This window comes from Adelges cooleyi, unplaced genomic scaffold (genome assembly GCF_023614345.1).
Source record: "Adelges cooleyi isolate 19-005CV unplaced genomic scaffold, UGA_ACOO_1.1 ACOO_flye_CR_arks_rails_tigmint_CR_PRNA_248, whole genome shotgun sequence".
In the NCBI taxonomy this organism is placed as follows: domain Eukaryota; kingdom Metazoa; phylum Arthropoda; class Insecta; order Hemiptera; family Adelgidae; genus Adelges; species Adelges cooleyi.
The window spans coordinates 279143-284486 of NW_026095913.1; the positions used below are offsets into that span (position 1 = coordinate 279143).

The window sequence follows — 5344 nt, forward strand, 5'->3', positions numbered from 1 at the left end:
TAATCACTGACTGTCAACCTGCACACAGTGTGGTCAATATAGAGGTATTATTGGCTGAATATAGAAATTCAAATACCATAATTAACCTCTACGATTATTATATAAGCACTCTGAATTCTTACATTGGATATATAAGCGAGCACTTGGACCGCCTTGGTTTTCGATACAACGCGATGACAAACGAAACTACCTATATTACTCCTAATACCTAAGATAGTAAATTCAGTAACGAGAACATGATGATCAGATAACGTTTTACATAATCTGTTTACACCTATTAAATAACGTTTCAACATTTATTTTTATTTTTTAAATAGTAACCAGTTTAAAAATTGTCTTAAAATAAATTAAAAATGGCACGTTCATGTGTTTTAACTTATAGGCGTGATTCGTTACAGTCCACTTTTTTAGGTAAAATCCATTGTTATTGTTATTTTTAGATTTGTTGGTTTCAATTTATTGAATATATGTAATAAAATTAAAAATGTGTTTATAGGAACTGTATTTTTATTAACTTATGAAGTTTAATTAGATTATTTAATTTACAGGGTTTCATAGTGATGACATTTTATATGTATATTAAATACATTTTCCTGTTCTTATTTTACAATTTATACCACGTGAAAAAATATATTTCAAAAACTTAATAATATGTTCAATAATTCGGTTCTTTCGGGTTTTCTAAATTTAAAGATAAATAAGTTAACATATTAAAGCTTTATCACCAACCTCGTCATCCAAAGTGTAATCGTCAGAGGTGCTTATCAAGTAAATCGGTATAGTAACAATCAAAATTAAATGTGGACCAATAAAAAAAAGCCATAGCAGTGGAGTCGTGGCTTAGTGAGTACGGGGAGGTCACGGGTCTACAAACTACAGGAATTATTATTATAACAGAAAGGGATTCACTCTTAAATTAATAACCCTTAATTTAGGTTCTGACCACATCTGGCCACAGATATTTGAGACAATTTTATATGTAATATAAGGATTGGTCATGGAATATAATATTAAGTCGAAGGTCCAGACACCGTTTAAACAATTTTTTTTTATTGATATTTGGTATTCCTACGGTCAATGCGCGTTTATTCGAAAATTATTTTATCACTTTCGTTAATATTATAGTTCCTAAAACCTTCATTTCTTTATATTATTCTAATTTTTTTTTACACATGTAGTAGTCGTAAATAGTGCTGCTCACTTTATGGTTTACAGTCAGCGCTCCGTGTTAGCTTTTTAGACACGAGCACACATAGGTCATAATGTTCATGACAAATTTGATCAAACACAAGTTTCCCAATAACATTTATTTTTGGGTCACAAAAAAACCGCTTTAAGCTTATTGGCGGAATCAATTATTTTTCGTAGCAACTAAACGCCTTTTCGGTATGTACAGGGTGATACATTTAACGTAGGACACTCAATATCTTTTCAAATAATGATTAGTACAATTATTGAAATTTCATAGTTTTTTTTTTATTTAAAAAAAATATTGTTTATGTTATATCACAATGTTATGAAATTACTAAATATTTAACTTTTTTAAGATTATTCAAAGCTCTAACAAATTATGACCCTAAACGGTAACACAGGACAATTATGTTAACAAAACTCCGCCAAAATGCGTATACTCGGATAAACAATAATAAAATATTAGGTATAACTGTAAAAATAACATAACAAATAATATTTTTACATGTAACTAGAGTAAAAAAAAAAAAAAAATTTGATTAATTTCTTAAACGTCATGTATTGAAAGACTAGCAAATCACAATCCATGTTGTTAGTATTGATAAGAGATCGCTTTATTTCATAAATTGAGAATAAGCAGTTGAAAAAAAATTAGCTTAGGCCGTGATCTGGTCGCTATAACACACTAGAATCGGTCACTGAATGACTTCATTTTGTAAAATAAAAACGCAACGCAAATTTAAACGTGTACCAGCTTATACTTAAAGCAATCAAATAAATTCTATCAAAATATTAGAACAAAAAGATTTATTATTTAATCAAAACTACATTTGTATGTGACAAACTACACACATAAATATATCATATATTTAATAAAAGTTAATAGTTATTAAAACTGTCCTGGAAAATAATAATCAATGACGATGTATTCAACTTCTTTCCTAGTAAAGTTGTATTCTGCAAGTACAAAATAATATTATACATTTTTTAACAAACCAATCCGGTCAACTTAATAGCAACTGAGTTATTTGAAATTCGATACAATTGCAATTTATTTTTAATTAAAATTATTATGGCTGAAGAATAATAATGTAAATTAAAATTTTACATTGTAGTAAAGTTCAAAAAATAAAAAAAAATACTGTTCATATAATATCTAACATGTATTTTATTCATTTTGTACACCAACAATTGTTATGAATGGATGGAGTTAAAATGGATAGACGAATCCCGGTGTTGTGTACTGGATCTAATATTTTGATGTGGGATGTTATGTTTGATGATTTGGATGTTGAAAAAAGGGGGGCTCCGTAGTCAATTTTGGAAAGGATAAGAGTCTTATGAATTTTAAGTAGGGTACCAGTATTAGCTTCCCAGGAGGTGTGAGAGAGTGTTTTGATTATGTTGATTCTAGGGATACAAGATTTTTTGAGGTGTCGAATGTAAGGTAGCCATGAAGCTTTAGAGTCTATAATCGCTCCGAGAATTTTTACTTGGGTTTTGTTCGTGATAGAGTGGGAGCCAATGTTTACTGAAATGGTTTTTTTTTTCTTTCTTTGGTTGATTAGTATAAGACTTGTTTTTTTCGGAGCGAAACGGAAGCCGGACATTTTAGACCATGATATGAGTTCATTAGTTGAGTCTTGCAGAAGTTGTTGTATAGTGGTACTACTGGAGCTACGGCATGTGATAGTAAAGTCGTCTGCGTATAGCAAAGGAGAGTTAGGGTGGCGGACTCCTGCTGTTGAATATTTTGTCTGGTCCGAGAATTGTGTTTTTTTAGTAAAAAAATATTTGTAATTTACAGCAATACAAATAACAAACTTCATTACTACAATGGTTTTCAATGGTTTTGATCATTTTACTCTATACATTTATTGGTTATAATTATTATATTGTTTATTACCCGATTTATTCATTTTGTATGCTATTGCCGTTTTTGGTCTATCAAGATACTGAAATGGATAATTGGCAAACAAGTTCGTATCAATAATCAGTTTGTTTAATTCTTCAAAGTTTATTCCATTGGGTTTTTCATATTCTACAAATAGTGTTGCTAGCATCATCTATTGTTTTTAGAATAAAAACTAGACATTACAAAGTTTTCAAAAAGAGAAACAACAAATTTTCCATTATTTTAAGAATAAAGTAGTGTAGTGCGTTAAAAGAGATATGAGATAGAGTAAGAGGTAAGATATAGGAGTTATGAGATAGTGGTAAGAGATAGGAGATAACAGTACAATACTATAAATGGAATGGGGTTGGTGGGGGGGGGGGGTGGTTTGCTCTGGCACGTAATCGAAAAAAGCGTTACATAAAAAGCGTTACGCTGTTATCTGGTAAGAGATTAGAGATAAGAGATATGTTGTATTCACAACGATCAAATTATAACTGAAAAATAAATAATCATATCAATTACATATCAATTCAAGCTTCTTTTCATACGAGGAAAAACAATAATCTTTTTTTTTTTTAATTTTTGCCCTTCTGGAGCAAAATCTGCAAGATATCGTTCAAAAGATGTTATTTTTTATGTATAAAAAATCATAAGCCAAATAATTTACTATTGAAATTTTATCAATTTTACTGGTAGGAAGTATGTATATATTTTTTAATTTAAAAGAAAAAGACATATTGTTCAAGATCCAAAAAGATATTTAAATTTAAAAAAAAATGAAACTGAAAAATAACTTAAAAAATATTTATCAAGCGTAACATTAATTTTCGAAACAATAATTTACATTTTGTACAAATCTTCAAGAATCTTACAAAATTAATTTTAACCTAATTTATATAGAATAATAGCTGAAACATACAATATTTCAAGAGGCCTAGCACATACAACTTAATTAGTATTTCATCTTTAAAATGGTTTATTATTTACTTTTATTCCAGTATTTGCTAATGAACCATATTGTAGGGCTTTTTCTATGTACTTATTAATTTCGTTGAATGTGAATGTATACTCTGAATTAAAAAAAAAATCAAATGATTGCACATTTTTTAAATAATGAAACTAGGACAATTTTACCTAAAAGGTATTGAAAATAATAATGTGTAACATTATAAAAATAATAATGTGATACTAAATTGTACAGTTTTGTTAAAATTTATAAATTTGTTTAAAAAAATAATCATGTATCTTATATATATATTTTTTTTGTAGGAACTAAAAAGAATCCTCCTGTTTTCTAATTTTTTTAACTGGCATTTTGTTAAAAATATAAAAGAATTTACAGCTATACAAACGACAAACTTGATTATTAAAAGGTCTTGTCAATATTTTTTGAAAATGTTACTTAATAAATATATTTGATATTTGTCTATTGTTTATTACTTGATAATATATCTTTCAAAAAAGCAACACTATAAAGTATTTTGCATGTTTGGAGTCGCTTTTCTACTTCTTCAATACAGTCTCTACACCTTTCAAGGTTATGGTCACATCGCCATCTTCTGGCTTGTATATGCCATCCTGCTTTTCATATTCCATGACTACGCCACGTATAATTGCCTATTATTTTTAGTAGAAGAACTAGACGTTAAAATTTATATTATTGTTTACACATTAAAATCAAAACGCCAAACTACCAGAAATATATTATGCTTTGCGGTTTTTCCAGCCTACTAACGTTGAATTCATAGTAGTTAATGCATTTTTCCTTACTGTTATTATATTGTATTGTTCGCAAGTGTAAATAAATGTGTTCGTAAATAATAATAAAGTGTTTGTTTTACTTACACGTTCTTCGACAGTTATGCGGGCACCCTGACATTGCAAAAAGTATAATGCCACGCAGAAAAACAGTACGCTATTAATTTTCGGATTCATTACGAACTTTCAAATTATTAAACTTGGATTCAGAATATTCAGAACTATTAGTTTTGGAAGTAAAAACTATTTTGAAACTATTCGATAATAGTACTTATGGCGATTTTATAACTTGTAGTGCATCGTTTTGAATTACCGCAAGACTTCCTATAAGAAAATATACTTGAGGAATGAAAACGGTTTCAAGTTTGAACTATTAGGCTGTGCGATTTCACTGTAAACAAGAGTCGCTTACGAACGTTCTTGTTTGCGTTGTTTGTCATTTTTAACATAAGCACTCTCTTGCTGTTATTTTTCTAGAAGTACTTACTATACTCGCTT

At 28.6% G+C, this 5344-nt stretch overlaps 1 long non-coding RNA gene across 1 annotated transcript; it reads right to left on the reverse strand.

Annotated features, from left to right (window-relative positions):
- Positions 1-3142: 3142 nt before the first annotated feature.
- On the reverse strand, positions 3143-4694 carry LOC126837362 (uncharacterized). Its single transcript, XR_007685511.1, has 3 exons — positions 4529-4694; positions 4076-4158; positions 3143-3257 (listed from the first exon to the last, which is right to left on the reverse strand). It is a non-coding gene; the product is annotated as an uncharacterized LOC126837362 (long non-coding RNA).
- Between the last annotated feature and the right edge of the window lie 650 nt (positions 4695-5344).